Source organism: Ambystoma mexicanum, chromosome 3p (genome assembly GCF_040938575.1).
Source record: "Ambystoma mexicanum isolate Mex_15411 chromosome 3p, UKY_AmexF1_1, whole genome shotgun sequence".
Classification (NCBI taxonomy): Eukaryota; Metazoa; Chordata; class Amphibia; order Caudata; family Ambystomatidae; genus Ambystoma; species Ambystoma mexicanum.
The window spans coordinates 1,065,828,491-1,065,849,081 of record NC_090925.1 but is presented as its reverse complement, the minus strand read 5'-3'; positions in this window follow the sequence as shown (position 1 = coordinate 1,065,849,081).

Below are 20,591 nucleotides of genomic sequence, written 5' to 3'. Positions count from 1 at the left end.
TCCTTAACACCTGGTCTGACCAGGCGTTATGGACGGGACCCGTTAATGGAAATCACAGCCAATAACGGTACCGCAATTTGCGGTACCGTTATTAGCTACTTCCCCATTCCCATTGAGCCCTATGGGGGCTCAAATGGGAGTGGGGAATGGTTTGGTGAATGGGGATTTACCGGTCCCGCCAAGGTCGGACTGGACCGGTAAGTCCCCCTTTCAGCAAACCGGAGTCGGTACCGGTATGGGAGGCAGTCATGCAACAAATAGCGCCATGACTACCTCCATACTCGGAATGTGGGCCAATGCCTGGTGTAACAGCATCCAAGACACCCTCACAGGCAAATTTGCACAACTATAAGGAAAAATCAAAATCAAATAGGAAGCCCTACCAGGCCCATCACCTTCACCTTGCTCTGCGCTTGGCCCTTCAGCCATCCCCCATTTCCACTTCCAACCTATCAGCACTATCCTCGAAAACATCTTCAAAGGCCTTAAGCCTTCTCTTTGCAAGGGAGATGCCTGCCCAGCTTCATTGGTTTAGGAATGTGCAGAAACCCGTCCCCCTCTCATTGCCACTATCATCAACACCTCCTTCGCCTCCTGCACGTCCCGCCTTGTTCAAAGAATCTTGGATTGCCCCACTGCTAAAAAATACCTACACTCGACCCGGCAACCCTCACCAACTATCGCCCTCTCACAAGGGGCTGCTAACTCCTAAAAATCATGGAGAGAGTTGCATACCTGCAGATCCAATCATGCCTAGAATGTCACTACATCCTGGGAACCCGACAATCATCCTTTTCCCAAAACACAGGACAGAAACAGCCCTCCTAGACCTAAAGAACTAGCTTGACTCCACAAATAACCTGGCCTCCCTCTCACACCTCTTATTGCTTGATCTCTCTGCGGCATTCGACCTCATCGAGCACGAGATCTTATTTCCAGAACTTTCCACATCATCCCATTTTCACGGGACACATCCAAATGGATCGCCTCCTTTCTAGCCGACAGATCCTCCTGAGTCTTCATGGGGAAGGCTGCTGCCACCTCCACAACTCCCTCGTGCAGTGTTCCACAAGGATATTGCATTTCGCCTACACTCTATAATGTGCACACCAAGCCCCTATTCGACCATGTGGATGTCCTTGGCATCTCCTACACTAACTTTGCCAATGAGATGCAAATCCTCATCTCTCACTAGAGAACATCCCACTGACTCAATCAGAATAAACGCCATCTACGAAACCATCCAGTCTTGGATGGCTGCAAACACCTCTACCTCAATGATGAGAAAATCAAGCTCCTCATCATTTGTCCCCTGGCCACCTAGCTAAACTTCATGAGTCTCACAAAACCTTCACCATCGATGGCCACAAGATACCAGTAGCATCCTCTGTCAAACCCTAGGCGTTTACCTGGACTCCTCACTCTCTATGACCCGCCAGGTCAACCATATAGCCTCCTCCTCTGGGTACGCTACCGAACATATTAATGCCCGCAAGTCTTTCCTCACAACCAAAAACCAAATCAAAATACCCTATGCCCTTATAGGATCCAAATCAGACTACTGCAACTTGGCACATCGGAAAAAAGTTCAGACAATTCAAACAATGCACTCCAGGCTGCACTTGACATTGACAGGCATGCTCACATTTCGGGGGGCAGAAAGATTGCCCAATGCCCAATTAAGTTCAAGACACTATCCATCACCTACCGGTGCATCGCCAATGATGCCGCTCAATAACTGGCTGAAAAAATAAAAAAACACTCTTCAACTAGACTGGTAATATCAGCCTACAAACACTGTCTTGTCACACCAAGATACAACAGAAAAAGAGCAGGAGGAGCAAGCTTCCTAAACTATGCACCAGATCTTTGGAACAAGCCTCCCCTCCCCCCATCTGCTAGAAAAACTTTCCTACGTCTTCAGAAAACATCTTAAAACATATCTCTTCAACTTACATTCTCTCTTCACATTGGTACCTGTCCCCTTTTGCCTCCTCTTCCTCTGTAACCAGTGCCTAGATGCCCTTAGGCTATATGCGCTTCTTATAAATGCACAAAATACCTAAATAAATAAATAAATACATACATACCACTATGCAACCGCTTTGGTATCTTGATTACTGAGTGTGGAGATTCGTAAAAGAATCTATCAACAAAGACACAATTGAGTGTAATGAAAAGAGTAATAGCAGTTAGGGTCACGATAGGAGAAAAGGAGTACATTAAAATAAACTCAGCAAAAAAAGAAACAAGAAGTGTAAACGGAGTGAAATAAAAATCCTGGGATGTCCAAAATATAAAATTGCACCTCTGAGCTTCAGGGAATATTCATTACCGAGAAGAGCATGTCAAACTTAACCAACAAAAAAAATGCAGTAGCATAGGAGCTGCAAGTATTAAATGAAAGTATCAATCAGCTTAGAAATTAGGAACATAATGGGCCTCGTTATGAGTCAGTCAGTCTGAAAATAACTGTGGCGGTAAACCCGCCGCCACCGTTGTTTGCAGACCGGCTGATCTCGAGTCCTGCAGGCGGGAGGTGTCATTCCCGCCAGGTCTTACCTGGCTGGTTTAACACCACCCGCCTGTAGGCGGACGTGGAAACACCGGCACCATTACAAGATGGTGCCGTTGTTTCCACTTCCCCATCCCCATGGAGTCCTATAGGACTCCATGGGAATGGGGATTTACCGAATTCCACCTCCAGAATTGCCGAGTCACCAGGGTTGTAATGCCCCGGTGATTCCGGGAATCACAGAGGCGGAATGGTAATACGAGTCCGGCGGTAACCTGCTGGAATTTCCGGCAGGGTTACCACCAGACTCGTAATGAGGCCCAATGTTATCAATACTTCAGTTATAGTGGACAGAGTTGCCAGTAAAGAAGACAGAATAAATAAGATACATAACAGAGAAAGCAATGCGAAAACAAACCTACCAGAAAATGCTTCAACCAGTGCTGGAAATAAACAGGCCCCAAAGGATACTGGCTCCATTTGCTGTGTATCCAAGGAGAAGCATGGAAACATGGTATCCATAATTGACTCATGAACTGAGAACAACCCCCTGAGAGTACAACACAGCCTAAAAAATAAGAACTCGGGCAAGGTGAGGAATTGGCAAGGAAATGAATATGCAACCAAAGTACCAATGGCCATCATTGTAAATAAATGATATAAATGACATTTTATGTTTAAATAACGTGCCAATACTGACTCCCAGTTAATGGGAAAGATTGGATTCCTTTCTTTCTAAATAAAACAAATCACTGTCTACGGAAAAATAAAGGTTGTTACTACGTAATTCTGGGCGACATCCAGACTACGAGCCGTGGTGGCAGCATGGACCGAGGATACTGACACTATCGTGAACCTTGTGCCATGCATGCAGGGAGGATTCCGCCAATGGTTTACTATTCTGCCCTGCCTGTCTCAGACTGCAAGGACTTACCCTGAAACCACTGTTTCGGGGGATGCGGTTTACTCAGTAGAGACCTGCTTTGGGTGGAATCAGCCTGTGTGGGCTTGGCACTTCGGTCTTTTTTGAGGAACGCATTATTCATCAGGAAATATTTATTGAAATCTATATGAATGTGATCTGATAATTTTTACTTGCAGCACATGCTTCTCAATCTGTTTGTAAACGTTCGTTTTTGTTATTGCTATTTTATCAAATATTTTTCATGGAAATTGCTGCGTATTTCCGGAATAAACTTATGTGATATATCCAGACTTAAAGATAGAACTACGGAAAAAAAACTACATAAAGATCCCTATCAAAGACACACATATAGCAGGTTGGTTTCTCTCGTTTCACTTTCGGACCCTCCGTAAATTAAGTGAAGGTATTCAAATGAAGATGGCTCCCTCATCACGACACAAACGCTTCAAGGACGATTAAACTCTGACTTAATACCAGAGACCCATAGTGGCACGTGTACACCAAAAAATAATGGAAAGGCCACCAATGTGGCAACATATTTAAATATTCCTGATCTGAATGGATTGAGTGAACTAGAAATATGCACAGCAGAGAAAGACACCAGTGCAGGGGTTGCAGTGGGGAGTGAATGACATGCATTCCCCACTCCGGCCATTCAGCTCGATGAAACAATATGTAGAAACCGAGTGAGTGATTGCAACTATATTTTGTGCTCTCTTGGAACATCGCTGGGCTAAAGAAATATATGCCTGATGGTGAATGGTTGAATTTCATTGAGTAGATGGACGTGATTTGCTTACATGAAATGTGGAAGATAGATATCTTCATAGAGGGATATGCTACATTTACAGTTCCAGTTACAAAGGGCAATAGGGACCGACCCAGTGGGGGCCTGGCAACCAGGCTAGGAGTGAGGTTTTAAACCTCATATATCACTTTCATTTATTTAATTTAATTGTTTTGATTCTAAAAGAAACTTTTAAATAATAAGCCCCGAACAGGAGGAGCAATACCACTTTAGGAAATACCCCAGGGCCCATAGTTATAGGCCAGAGTGAAGAAAGAGCCTTAACGAAGGCCTGGGGCCTTACTTGAAGTGGTAATGCCCACCCCCCCCCTGCAAGGAGCCTATTACTATTTGTACCCTGCCATAAGATGCTCCGGCGTTTCGGAACAGAAAAACAAAATGTCACACAAAAATGGCCACCGGGGAAGGGAAAACAAAGTCTGTTTTCCATTTCCATGGCTGCCATTGAAAATTAATGTGAAAAAGTAAACAAAATGGCTGCCATGGAAAGGAAAGAAGGGACTACATGTAGTCCCTTCTTCCTTTCCATGACCGGCTGTCGGATATTGGGAGAAGACGCGCTGGGTACAGAAGTGCTCCCAGGGCATCCGTTCCCGAAATGGAAAAAAACGTTGGTAAGTGGGGGCGGGGGAGGCAGGGAGGGCATTCTATTGATGAGGAAAGGAGGGAGGGGAGAGGGGAAAGACCATAATTACCTCATTCCCCAGCAGGGGAAATGGTGGCAGCTTGGATCGGGGGATTACCGCTGGTAATGCCCCTGTTCCGAATCTCCTCATTGGCTAAGAGGCTGCCACTTCCCCCACAGGATACTAATACAAAATCGATTGAAAATGATTATTGAACACAAAACTATCACCTATTTGTTTTTAAGGTAAACATATTAAATATACACATTAAATAATCACATGGCAAACATCAGATACATTGTGTGCGCAATCTGGGCAATGATGGCTTAACAGTTAAACAAATTCGACTTTAAGATCATTAAACACAAAAAAACCTAAAGAAAATAGACAACATTGTAAAATTGTAACATCATTTAAAACCACTGCATCCACGCCTACGTAGCCTACCCTTGGAATTAAGTACACATTAGGTAGTCATTCACCACACGGTTGTTTGCTATACGCCATCTATTTGATTAACTGGCAACTAATCCTTCAAGATCTAGAACATTCACAGTGTGTCTCTACATCCAATATATGCAACATGTACCCCCACTGACTCCGAAATTAAACAGTAATTCCAAAATGCTGTTGTTTTAATGGAGTCTGAGCTATGTACGTATTTGCCACAATAAAGCACGTAGGTCTTTACACTCTGTGAATACATTTTGGGCTGGGTTAAATCTTACCTTGGACCTTACAAATATGACAAGTCCTGGCCTCTAATGGTATCGCTTTATAGGCACCGGTTAGTGCTAAGAACAGTAGCTGGTTTATTCTTAATTTCAACATACTATTACGAACGGCAGGGCTTGGGCTCTGTCCGTGTTGGGTTTGAGTGTTCAAGTAATCATGCACTGCATTTGCCATGTAACTGTATGATCGGAGGGTTTGTAGGTGCAAGTAGTTGTTCACCCAGTATCATTGTTTGAGCCTTCTGCTGAAATGGCTTTCAAACATTTCATAGCGGGTACCACGGCTAAAGTCTGGAAACCAATTTATTAACTTTAATATCTCATCATTCAGACCTGCAATCTCCCCCTCATTGCTTCCTATAGTAGTAATCCTGTCTCTACAAGCAGTCAATAAACAATCATATTTTGGTGAGAGGGTTAGAAAAGGGGAGGTCTGCGGAGATCAGAACATCCAGGGTGTGCCCTGCAGACTGAGTCGGGCTAGAGGAAAGAATAGAGAGAGAGAGAGAGAGAGAGAGAGAAAGAGAGAGAGAGAGAGAGAGAGACTGAGAGAGAGAGAGAGAGAGAGAGAGAGAGAGAGAGAGAGAGAGAGAGAGAATTGCAGCAGAGTTTTCGAAACAGTTCTTAAGAAGGGCTGGTAGCATCCAGGTGGATGTTCAAGTCTCAGAGGAGGAGAAGTTGAGAGGTAGAGGCAAGGAGCAAGGAGGAGAGGGCATCCCACTCAGAGAGGAAGAGGACAACCTGACCAGGCTACCTGTAGATAGTGGCCACAGTAAGAGAGAGGCCAGGAGAGAGACAGGGCCTGCAGACCAGACATTCAAAGGATGTGTAGTGCTGCATTAGAATGATAAAACCAGGAATCCACTCCACGAAAATCAAGTCTACACACTGTTAGAGATCTTTTTGGTCAATATTTTTAGTATCTTGTGATATTTTTCTTTTTTTTTTATATAGCTCTATAGTTGTATGTTGTTAGCTCTTGGTAATATATTGTGGTAAGTTTATGAACTTCTGAACACTGTGTAATAACGATTTTACCAGGGCCGATAATGGTAAGCAATTACTGGACTAAGTCCACTCTTATCTGCTTGCGGTATCTTATGAACAATACCACTTTATGTCCTTTTGGTTGTGTTTCAAAATATGTTTTATCATTTCACATCACAACATAGTTGTATTCACAGACATGCATAGCAATTCTAAAACACTCAACTCACAACAAGCAATTTAACTTATGTTTTACTACTTTTGGTAATGTGAATTACTGCCTGCAGTAAGATGAGCTTACAACCTGTAGGACCTCAGCCTATGTGATAATACAATAATTCAGACACATAATAAGAATACTGAGGGTAACTCGTTTTTTTTCCTTTTGTGGCTTTATAAAATGTTCCAATTCAGAAAATGAACAAACAGGTGCATTATGCTGTGCTACATTTTACAGTAATTTATACTTGAAAATGGATAAAATGCATTTCATTAGAGATCTCGCACACATTTTATAGCGTTTCTACAAATAAACTACAACTACACATTTGTTGCTGGCTGGCTAATGCATAGTCATCTGTAACCTTGAATGTTTCCTTCACAATTCTTGGCAGATATGAGCCTCTTGGCTTAACAAAAGCTTGCTTCATAAATGGGAAGGCACGTAAAATATAGATTGTGAATTGCTTTAAGAAAACAGAGCTATTTCTATCTCACAAAAGCCTGTAAAATGCTTCTTCCATACATTACAGGATCCTCAATTACTGCATAATTAACAAGATCTGTTGGGTCAGTACATTCTTGGACCCCAAAAATTAGGATAGCCCTTCACTGCTTTGGCCGGCGATACTCTCCCCTTTTCGTCTACTGGACAGTATAGGACAGGAGAATACTTATCAAATACACTCCCTTTTTGCTTGGAACTAACAAGCCAACCTTTCATCTCCCAAAGTCAGCCAGAGGGAAAGAACCTTGGGGTCCGCTCTCTGCCAGTCCGCCTGCTTCCTTTGCCAGTGAGTGAGTGAATCCCGAGCCCTTTCTGCTCAAGCCCTTTTTCTAACACTCGTGTGTCATTCAAAGAACCTCCCCTTTGATTAATCAGCCCATTAAATAGCAGGTGATTTCCTTTGTGGTTTTGCACAAGATTAAAGCTGCAGCAATGAATAAAAATGTTACATTCATCCAGCGCCATTTCCTCCTTCCCCACAAATGAACAATGGAGCCAGTTTAAATGAATCAACTTGTGTTGAAACCCTGTCACGTATTCACTGCAAAACAAATCTAATTCTACATTTCCTACATTTCCAGTGGACTTTGCACAACTGAAACATTTTTACATTTTATGAAATGGGCCACTTTACCCCAATGCACCAATGTTTTGCACTCATGAGCAATGGTCTAAATTGCATTAAATATTAGTAGGCAAGTAGGTTATTGGGTCATGGATGTTAGTAATCCTACTGCAAATGATAAAACCTGTTGTGCAGGGTCAAATTCAGATTGGCTGGCATGTGCTTTATGTGTTATCATAGCCTGAGCCTCACACATGAGTCTCACACCCTTGGCCCTAATTAAAATTCAAACCTTTGCCAAAATGTGGATGATGCAATGTGGATCGACCCTTGTTGAAATTCAGAATAGGGAAAAGTATTTCCCTACTACATTACCCTACAACCCCCACCGTGACGGTTGATTCTGGGTACATAGGAGTTCTTGTAGCCATCGGGAAAGGGTGTGTCGAAACTCGTGACAGAGTTGGCCATGAACCAAGTCTCGGTGAGCCGAGTACATCCAAATCAAGCTCTTCCAAGAGATGGAATCTGTCGGAGGAATGTTTGATAGCTGAAAGAGAGTTTATTGGGGTTGTTTTTTTACAGTTTGCTGTATGCTTGCTCTGAAACGGCACATTGCACTTCCGGACTGATGACCCATGATTCTGCTTTGCGTTTGTCTGTGCTCTGTATTATCGATGAACATTGTCTATTACATGCTGTTGTTATCATGTTTTAAAATTATTTAATAAAAAGAATTGTAAAAAAAAAGAGTTAATAAATGGTTGGCAACTAAAATAGCCCATTTTCTACTTTGTGGTACTTGTTATTTTATTTATCTGACAATGATTGTATTTTTTTACATTTCGGATGTTTCTTCCGGTCGAATTGGCATTGACAAAGGTCATGTGACATCACTTTCTACGATGTTATATGATTATACACCCTCTGATTTCATCGAGTGAGCGATGCCACTTCTACTACCCCAGGCATTCTGTTGAATTGATGTCCCTTATCATAACTCGTTACAGACGTCAGAAGCAACAATCATAAAACTGGGTTTCAGAACCCCAATGCGTTTTTCACCTCAATACTTATCATTTCTTTTTATGCACATTTCGCCTAGCTTTGGGAGGGGCTTATACGAGGCTCTACTTTGTGGCCCAGCAAGCTCCTTTTTCAAATCCCAAACAGGTGGCATGGGAAAACTGTGAGGGTCTGCCTTCAGGACTTTCTGGGCTTGACACACTTGCAGTATGGCCCATTGTCGACACAATGATAAACCTATAAAAAGAAACATTCAGCACTAAAGTCCGTTCCAGGGGTCACCAGAGTTTGCAACTGCGACCTCTGAGGTGTCTCGTGCGACCTCTGTGGTCTTCCTTGTGACCTCTACAAAAAAACACTAAAAAAAGTGTTTTTTTTGTAATGCAAGCTCCTGGGCTGTGGCCAACACCATGTGGCTCTTTACCCCTGGAGTGGCTGGCTTTCTTGTTCAGGCCCCTTAAAATAAAGAAGAAAAATAAGAACAGGAGTGCCACAAGTATAATACTTTCTGCAGTGACCCTAAATAAGAAAGTATAGGCATAACAAATAATGTGTCTTTCTGGAATTCTATGCAATAATTCCTAGACTCATTAAAGGTTTATTTTAGGCACACTTCAGAGGTTGAGTCACTGATTTCGTCTGTTTGATAAATGAGTACCAACACAGGTTGGGTGATATTGTGTGTATATTTTTTCTATATAAAGCGCTTAAGCGTAAGTGCTATATAATGACACATCATTATCATTTGGTTATGGACGTCTGCTTGCATTCACAGTAATTTGGTAATATGGGCCTTTACACACTGATCTTAACAATGCATATAGCGATCCATTCTTGTATGAAATGTACATCACATCATAGTGATATCATAACCATAGTTTTCGTAGTGTACAATGCTATGTGATGCCACTTCCTGTTTTATCAACGGGTGAAAGGTCGTGTTCCATTGCTTCCCGCGATATCACTTTGGGGTGGGGTCAAATGACATCACGTCTGGTGATGTCATCAGGGGTCAAGGGTCATGTGATGTCACTTCCGCTACCCCTGGCATTTTGGTGAAATGACGTCCCTGATCCGTTCATGGAACTGCTGTAAGGCTTACTTGTTGTTCAAAGACCCCTACTGTGGGATTTGGGGGTGATCCAGAAGGCCGGGTTGGTGTGGGTGTCAACTATTGAAAGAAAACTAGCGACCTGAATACATTTAATAACAATCAGAGCTAATATTATACCACATTTTCTCTTCCTGTGAACTGAAGAGTCTTCTAAATAAGTCACATGCAAAGCTCGATAATTAACATAATAGATGTTCCAAACAGTCCTTCTTTATACATTTTCTTTTTTCTTTTTTTTTCTTTCTTTAAAGGATTTTTGAATTGCAAAACCTGCACAGAGCTTTAAGCAGTTACTTTGTTTGGGCCGCGTCACGCAGGCAATATAGATAATTGCAGGTAATTTTCTTCCTGCGTCTGATCAGTTGCTCTGGAGCCATTATGATGGAAAAAGTGCATAACAGAACCTTGTCTCCCCCTTTGAGCTAAATGTTATACACAGAAACAATGTGCTTGCAATTCAGATCTGAGAGACATGAGAGGAGCTCATTATTAGCGCAGTCTCTGGGTTCCTTCAAACAAAAGAGATTGAAAATAGCAGGTTATTTTCCTATCTACGAGCTTCTAGCTTCCGTTTAACCAGGGTATGGGGAGAGCCGGATTGTTGCAGGACATTTTATCAAGAGTGGAGTGTGGATCCTTGACTTCAGAATTCACACTGGATTAAAACCTTATTTTGGTCAAGGGTCAGGCTGCCAACCTTTGATCCATGCACGTTTTGGGGTGTGAATACATATTCTGTTCATCCAATGTTTATATACAGAACCTGTATTGTTATTTCTGCTTGTACCTTTGATTGCAGCTTAGTCTGAGACATCAATATTTATTCTTCAGCCGCTATTGAATTTACTGTCTCGGAATCAGATTGCAAATGTTCCCTCCAGGTGAATATGCTTGAGGAGAGAGGATTCAGTAAAGTTAGCATACACACCACTGAGAAAGGTGGGAACAAAAGATGCAGCTGTCCATTTTCTGTACCACCCAGACCAGTGCATAGCACACATTTTGGAGGGGGGGGGGCTGCAAGCCGTGCTGAAGAGGCCACTCCCCACGCTCCGGAAGAAATCCCTGGTCATACCACACTTTGGCCTGGCCTTCATTACCACAATTGTTCACTATACATGATTATCATGCTCTTGCAAGGGCACAACCACACTTGAAGAAAGCTATAAGTATGTGTTTTCATTCATTACACAACACACTTTCTGAGAGAAATTGACTAAAAATCCAGAGCATTTTCAATTGTTTTGCCTGGTAACACCAATCCAAATATCCAACACATAAACGTCATTGTGAGTGCACAGGAACCATAATGCTTTAATGTAATGCTTTGCTATTAAACAGCCATGCCACAATGAACACCTGTACAAGTGGATGCACAATTTAGGAAAGTCTAGATGCCTAATAAACATATTACAGTAAAACTTGTGATGCCACATTAAGACATGTATGTAACCTGTTAATCAAGCTTTGCATTATGTGTAATTGTTGTTCCCTGATACCCCTGGGTCTGGTGCACATTATAAATGAATAAACTAAACTAAACTAAACTAAACATACCTAGACTGGTTGCACCAAAATGCCAGTCAAAGCAACAACACGTGTCATGTTTTTTTTAATCACATATGCCCACAAAAGATATACAATGCCATAGTAAGAAACAGCTAGACTGGATGCACCCAAATGCTAGTCTAACCAGATAATTACAATTATCAGGACTGCTTTATCAGATATGCCCAGTAAAAAAAAAAAAGTCAAGCCACAGTAAGAAATGGCTAGAATGGCTGCACCAAATGGCAAGTATAGCTAATAATAACACATATCATGCCTGCTTAGCATGGACATGAATGGCAATTATGATTGACCTCCATGCCCCTCTTTCTTTCCCCAGTAGTTACCTATGAGGCACGTTGACACATAGGTAAGTGCTGGGATGAGGAAGAGTAGTATAAGGAGTAATGAAGATTATAGGTAACTAAGCCAGACATTACATCCATGTCCCTCTACCTCATCCCAGTACTTGTGTATCAGGTAAGGTGCCTCATACACAATTAATGAGATAAGGAAGTGTAGTGCTAGGAATAATGAAGATTACCAATAGGTAACACAGGTATTAAACACAAGCACTCACCATTCACCATACACTCACACATGCACACGCAGTCACCCAAACCTTTACATCTGCATCCTTTCAACATACACTCACATATGCACACCCAGACAGCCATCCATACACCATGCACTCATTTACTAATTCACAAACATTACATTATATACATATACACACTTACATGCATGCACACACATTTACACAAAATAAATGTTCTTACCTTTGAATGTGTTGATCCAGGATAGGGAACAAGGCCTCCATCTCCCTGCAGCAGGAACGCTTGTTCCATCATGGAGCTGAAGGACACCATGTCACGGTGTGTGGGGGACCTCTATGACTACAAAAAGAGATTGTTTCTTTTTGAAGTCACTCTGCCTTCATAATTAAATTATTTCCATTATGACACTGATTTCCATAACAGAAATAATGTATTCATGCCTTCGTAACGAGATTCTTTCCGTTTCAGGACAGTATCGGAAATCATTTCTTAATGAAGTCAGAGTGACTTCAAAAAGAAACAATTTCTTTTTGAAGTCGAAGGGGACACCCCCACCAGGACATATGGCAGCAAAACTGCCCACACCACAGGGACTGCAGGGCCACGGCTAGGCAACTGACCTGCACATTTCTGCCCAGATGTTCTCATGAACTCCGGGCAGAAATGTTTCAACTGAGCAGTTGGGTCCATGTGGATCCATTCTCCCCACAAGATGAAGTTGTCCACTTTACACTCCTCCCAAAAACACTGCAAAATAGGTGTCTCAGGGAAAATGTTGGTGCCCCTGTTAAGCACCTCAGCAGCACCAGGTGAAAATGTGTCTGCTGAGTCAGCCGAGCTATGTGTTCCTCCCACCACTAGAGAAGAAAGCCTGTGTAGCCCCATCCCTCGGAGGTGGGAATGGTCAATGATTCTTCTTCTTCTTCTTCTTCTTCTTCTTCTTCTTCTTCTTCTTCTTCTTCTTCTTCTTCTTCTTCTTCTTCTTAACAGTAATAATAATAATAATAATAATAATAATAATAATAATAATAATAATAATAATACATATTGTTATACTTCATTTGACAGGGTGACCCTCCACAAATAACCACAACTAACCATCGCAAATAACCACACAAATACTCACGATGACCCGGGCAGTACGTGTGTTCATTGAAACTTTGCAAATAGCTTGGGCCAAGGATTTTAAGGTGGGTAGTTCTCAGGACTGAGAGAGTGCTTGGGGAATTGGCGCTAGGACCAACCCTCACTGTCTCCACTTCCCCAGCCTCTTCCATAATTCACTAACCAAGGAATCCCTAACGGGGATGTTAGTTGCTATTTGTTTGGTGATTCCTATCTGTCTGTTTCTGACATATTCTTTTTGGGGACATCCCTAAAATAATAGATAACTGGCTCTGTGGAGTATTCTAGGCTTTCCCTAACCCAGCCTGCTTAGTAGTTTTAGGGAGTTAGGAATGGTGTCACGCTTATGTCTCCCACACCCATTCTCGACTGCCCCTTTTCAACACTGGTATCAACATATTTTCTGCTATGACCATACTACTGTCCCTCTGACCTTTCACTCCTCCTTTCCACCTCCACCCTGACCTCTCCTCTCACTTCTCAACTCCATCCTTTTTTACTGTCACTATGTCCTGCTACCTCTGTTGTTCCTTTCCTCCCACTCTACTTTCTTGACTCTTGCTACAGGTGCTCCCTCTATTCTTACCACTAGCTCCTTCTATTTTCCCACTCCCTGTTCCTTCTACTACCCTTCGCAACTTCTGTTCTTACTCTGTTATTAACACTATCCCTTCATTTGATTCACCTCCTCCTCCTGCTACTACTATGATCAATCTATTTATCTTTCCACTAACTAGTGAGCACTATGGCCCTCTACTACCTACTATCAGCACCAACAACCACTCTAGGGCATGTTTTTCCACTATGCCTGCTACCTTATGTCTCTTCTCCCATCTGCTTCTACTACCTCTGCCACTACTACCACTTTCACTCTGCTACTCCTACTCTACGTCTACACCTCACACTCTCCACTCTCACAAACAAACTCTTCACAGGCCCCCTCCTTATAATAGCCTCTGCACTCCTTTCGCTCTCAACTCCTCTGGTCTCTCGGACGTTGTCCTCATCCACCTCCTGTGCTCACCCAACTAACACACCCTTAATCATTCACATGCACCTACTTAAATACCCCATACTTTGCCAGTATTGGCTACTTACCCCATCCAATAAACTTACTTGTCTCCAGGGGGTGCATCATGTGAAGGGGAGAGGGAGGCCTTAAAAAGTCTTGTAAGCCCAACTCCCTTTGCCCTTGTATGGCTGTTTTCAACTAGAACTAGATTGAGTGCAGGGCACTATGTTACTCAAGACCTTTTTTAGAGGCCAGTTTCCACCTTCTCCCAGAACAATGCATGATTACCTAGTGGGTCAGCATGTTCTTTATGGAGGCTATTATTTATTATTTTTTAAATCCCTGGTGTCAAAGTGAGTTTGCCCCCAAGCCCTCCATGAGGGCCTCCTTCTATACAAATGTTTTCCTGTTGGGCTAGTGGGGCAGCTCACTCGTGCAGGCTCCAGCAGGCACAGTTTGCCGGATGCTCCCAGGTGTTGTTGTCGCGGCATCACCTGGTGCCGTGTACCACATTGCTGCATCTGCGGCCAGTGTTGCTGCTGTCGTGGCACCCACTGGTGCCCGTGTATACTGTTGTGAATCCAGTGGCACTGCCATTGGGCCGAGCTTGGCCATTCCTGGTAGCCCACTTCTTGGGCTCCTCTGCGATGTTGCAGTCACCATCCAACATGGTTAGGAGGGAGTCTGCCTGCACCCAAGCACCAGGGAAGAGGGTTGTGGTCATGCTCCCTCCCCCCTTTGACAGGGCCGCAATGCCAGACCTGATACATTTAGCTCGGGAGCAATGGAGTGCCTCAAAGGTCATACAGAAAAACATTGTTAGGGAGAATTTACTTTGTCATCATATAAACAATAGAAATAATTGTCACAAGACAACATATCCATGGGGGTGTACAAATGATAGTTGGAATCTGTTTTACACCAAGTTGTTTTTGGACGAGCCAGATCTTCAAGCCTTACCAGAAATAAAGAAAACATGGAAGAATCCATATTGTCCTCAGGATGGAGTTCCAGGGACTGGAGTGTAGCATGTTAAAGACCCTTTCTTGGTTCCGACCTTGTGAGCCAGTCTAGTTTCCAACTGGTGATGGTCTTACTGCAAAGTAATGGTGTGTCACCCAATGTTTTCAGTTTGAACGTTAGTTAGGCTGGTGTTCCAGTGGTGAGTGCATTGTAGGTGAGGCATCCAATTTTGAACCAGACCCTAACAAGGTTGCGGAGCCAGTGCAATGAATGCAAGCTGGGCTGATCCGGTACAGTTTCTCAAACACAGTGGTGAGGAGAGCTGGTTTCTGTTGGGCCTCTTTGTTGGGTTCCATGTGTGCCCTGCAAGGAGAGCATTTACCCCATCAATATGTGAGATCACTAAGACCTGCCCCAACATTCGGACGTCCTGGGGAGGGAGCATAGGCCTGATCTTGCAGAATAGAGCAATATGATACCGAGTTGTTTGAGAGTTTGCCTCGATGTTTTGTTGGAAGTGTAGATTGTTATTCGCGATGAAGCCTGGGGATTTATCTCAGTGGGGGAGGTGAAGGTTGTACCCATCCAAGTGCATTTAATCTTTGAGTGGGTTCCTGATTAGAGGGGTGGCCGAGGAGTATGAATTTGTTCACAGTGCATTTAAATTTTAAGTAGACACTGTTCATCCATGTTTGAATGGTTGCATTGTTTGAGCAAAAGTGAGCAATATATTGTGCTGCTTTGGACCTTTCGGTGCAACTGTGAATCATTGGTGTATGGGTGTATTGCAAGAATGGGTCATATAGGAATGATCCCAGCTGTTCCATTTAGGGGATATGGATGAATGTATGCCTTAGGGACATGACACATGCCCGGATGGTGTTCAAACCTGATGGGGTCTGTCTGGAATACCTGGTGTCTGCCAGACAGGTAGGGTGTGAACCATTTCAGGATGGTATAAAACAAAGGCCATCATGTGTGCAAGAAAGGGGACTCGTGTGTGACGGTTGGGCATGTGGAACACAGCCGAGAGTTCTAGGAGGACTGCAAGGCATCTTGTCGATAACCTGAGCAGCGTCATTGACCAACTGGATGGTGACTGCTTCAATGCTGCATTTGGGGCAGAACCTGGATTGGTAATCCCAGAGCAGACTGAGTTACTCATTTTCTGTAAGTGATATTTTAGCAATTACTTTCTGTTTGAATTTGCTGATAAATGTGAAGCTTGGTATCAGCTTATAGAGGGAGATATAGACTATCCTTAGAAGAGCAGAGAAGTTAATTCAGGCTTTTACTGACTCTGTGTAGATATAGCGAGGGGTGTCAGTGGAATTGGCACACTAGATGTGGATCCTGATGGTATGATTGTGTTGATAAATAACTTACTGATACCCCCTGACTTCACCGATGGTTTTGGAACACTTGGTTCTTGGGTGTGGTTTGAGCAGTGTTTGACTGCTGCCAAAAGGGCCTTGCTCCTGCTGAGGCTGCCGCAGTAGTGTAAAAAGTAGCCTTGGATTTCAATATCATGATATGACATTTGCAACGTAAGACCTTGACAGATGCAATGGCCTCTGGATTGGGAGTCTTGCACCATCATTTGTCAAGAGCTCTAATGGACTGTTTGTTGAGAGAGAGCTCTTGAATATTCCAGGGAGAACGGTTCGGTTCTGGTGAAGCCCAACTGTGGCAGAGCAAAAGAATCTGCCCACTTTTTGGTGGTTTGGCAAATGGTTTTCAACAGCGAGGTGACATTTGCAGAAGTCAAAAAACTGGCGATACTGTTCTCTAGCGCCTCCACTGGAAGGTTGTCTTCCTTCCGCACACTATGGCTCTTGAAGATGCATATGTTGCCAGGAAACACCGGGTTAAATGAGACGAGCTAAATGCGGGTCTAATTGAGAAGTTTTTTAGCAAGGCTATGCTTGGTCTATCATTCCAATTTGGTATATGGAGTTAGCAACTGTGTCCTGGGCGTTCTTTCAGAACTCTGACACCATTGTAATGTAACTGTTCATGCCGTTTGAAACTGTAACCTTTAAGGTTCAAAATTGATAGTGCGTCACAGTGTACATTATTAAATATTTATATCTACCAATGTTTGCAAACTGAAAAATATTGGATCTACATAGAGACCAGCCTGACCACATCACAACCTGACCTGCATCAAAACGTCTTCAGTTCTTTGGTAACTGGAATTATGTGGCTACGCAGTAAAGAGTAACTGTGATGTCGTGCAGACAACATAAACAACAAAGGGGTCCACCCCCCCAAAAGAAATTCCCCATCTCACCCCAAAAGAAATTCCCCATCTCACAGCAAGTTTATTTCAACGAAATATCGTGTTTTTCCTTTATAGAATTTTGTCAAGGCTGTCTATATATTTGCACACCATCTCCAAGAAAAATAATATACAATAAAGCTAACATTTGTGAGAGTGCCAGTGTAATAAAGGAATGTTGTGAACACTCCACAGCTTTACACATCCCAAAACATATTAACAATGTGAACAAATATGAAAAAGAAAACGTATATCTTCACGTAGTTCAATGATCATGTTCAAGGTCTGCATGTTAAGGAAAACGTTCCTCTATTTGGAGAGCTGCTACTAAATTTAAGCAACTATCTCTCTAGTGTTACTAAATTTGAATTATTCAAATAATATTCATGCAGCTGTTCATCAAACCCTGCTGTAAATCACGGGAGGCTTCAGAACGCTGCAGCGTGATTATTGATGAGGATTCTGGCTACACAGTACAAGTTGTCTGCGCTCAGGACATTTCATTGGCTCCGTGTGGTGAGATGGGTTAATTCACGGTGTTGTTTCTGACTCATAAAGCTTTTTTTGGACCCACCCTATTTTTTTTTTATTTGCATGACTTATTTTCCACTACTCCAACATACCTATTGAGGCTTTGGGTGATGCCTATTTTCACTGTTTAACTGATTAATAGGAGCCACTCAGGAGGTCATCCTTCTCCTATTTGGTACCCCAGTATTGGAACTGCCTACCAACAGAACTTTGAAATCTTGAAAATCACCCTGCATTCAGAGAACAACTGAAAATTGGACCCTTTCAACGATCCGTCTCTGCTTGCTTCCTTTTTTAGTGGGTTGGGTCTTAAACCTGGAACTGGAGCACTAGAAGGCTGCCTCCTCTCGAAAATTAAGTGGTCGTTTGAACCTTTTACCGCACCACTAGGGTAGAAAAAGTACTTACCTGACTTTAACCCATAGCTGCGACTTGACTATAGACTTTGGACCGTTTACACCAATGGGGATATTTCTGCACACATGTGTACTACTCTAATGTGAACATAAAGGAAAAGAGTGTTTACCCTTTATTTGTCTTATTTTTTGTGTGCCCTTTTAGTCACAATTTATCCACCAAAGTCTGGAAGTTTAGCATTTAAGTAGGATTTAATGTGATAAGTTACTGCATTGCACTTCTGCCTATTGAAAAAGGTTTTGCTTACTGTATTTATTATGTGTTCAATTGTATTCAACCATTTGTAAGGAGTGCATTCAGACCCTGTAGGTCTGCCTTTTGGGGCATTGTTTGGAAACGTTAATGCCTTCACTCCCTCTGTGTACTACAATGCCTTTATGTTCTTCTTGTGTAGTAATGTGAACTAGAGTTTGCGGAATTGCAGTAACCGTGTATGCAGTGGCATTTTGCATCCTGAAAATGGGTGAATTAAAGTTGTGTTGATGCATCGTTGCCCTTCTTCTCCACACCCCTTATCTTTATAAATATTGAGTTCACCATTGTTTACCATCTGGTATAGGTAATACATTTAGTTTAGGAGTGAGAAGGGTAGACCCTTTACAGTCTTTCTATAAATAAAGATGCAGTGAATTTAAGCTTAAGTACTTATTTGATCTATATATGCATGTGTAACCTTAATAGACACTATATATGTTCACTATATCTCTGTAGTGTATTCTCTTGGGTTGTCTTTTGGGGCCAGCTGTACCTCACCACCAGCCTACATTTCTCCCTTAAGGGAAGTCTAACTGGAATGCCATACCTACCCATAAAGATAGTTTGGTCTATATTTTCATTGGATCCCTCTTTTCTTGTTCAGCTTTTCATGGCCGTGGGACACTCTCCTAATAGTTGTGCAGCATTGTCTATGGTAGTATACTTTCTCTTAGCATAGTGTAGCAGCAGTAGGATATATTCACTTGTTCTTGCGGTTTTTAGGTTTAGGTTCTTGGGGTGGCTCCAGAGTTGTAGGTTCTCTCTGTGTGCTTAATTTCTCACTGGTCTCAATTTCCTACATGTGTGGTTCTGTCATGGGGTATCTGCGAAGCAGGGAGGGTAAGAAGGTGGGCTTGGAGTAGGATGAAGAGTTGTTTTCTCCATTCGGGGGAGAGGGGGGATTCCCACTTGTTAGATGAGGACTGGGGGACTTGGATCTGTTTGTTGGTACTTGTTTACTGGCCTGTAGTATCAAGGATCTTTTGCGTTGATGAAGGAGCCCAAGGTATTGCAGAGGCTGTAAAAGAAGATGTGAGAGAGGAGACAGTGCCATTGGAGGAGCCCTTTACTACCTGTGGACATCCAACACATTCAGAATCAATAGAGGAAGACTATGAACAGCTCCTATGTATGTCGCAGGCATGTGGAAGAAGTAGTCTCCACCCAGTAAGGTGAGAATGATGAGGATGAGGCGGAGGTCTGATAGGAGGAGACCCGGAGGAAGACAAGCCTGTGGAGGCACTGTATCATGTGCTGTGCCTACCTGTGAGGAAAGAGGTGGATAGATGAAGGGGATGAGGAGATGTGAAGGAGGAGCCTCAGCCTGAACCTGCTTGTGTAGAGGAGTACATTCATGCTCAGGAGTAGCTGGAGGGGGAAAGAACTTCCACTCAAAGAGCACAGGGTGTGGGAATAGTTGGAAAACGCAACCAGGGAAATCTGCCAGGGAAGGAGACTAAATATGTCCAAATGGTGGATGGTTGGAAGAGGGTGAAATGGGGGGGAAGTGAGAAAAATGAAAAGGTTGTCCTATGGGTTTGACAGTCAAGAGAAACCACTTTTGTGGGTGCCACAAAAACATCTACCAGGAAAATAATTCCCCTGCCTCTGAAGAGCCAACGTATAACCTGGCTGCTATCAACACCCTCTCCAGTAGTTGTCAGAATTGAACAGGTCCCAGACACTTCCATGAAACCAGGGTGCAGCGTGTCAGTGGGTCTGGGCATGCCATGCTGGAAACCCTGCACCCAACCCTTCTTCAAAATGTTTGCCAATACCACCGTCATCTGTGGCCAGCAGCAGACTCCTATTAACAGCACAGCCCCAACAACTGCCTGGTGTGATGCCCGTCTGGCAATGCCCACCCTTGCAGGA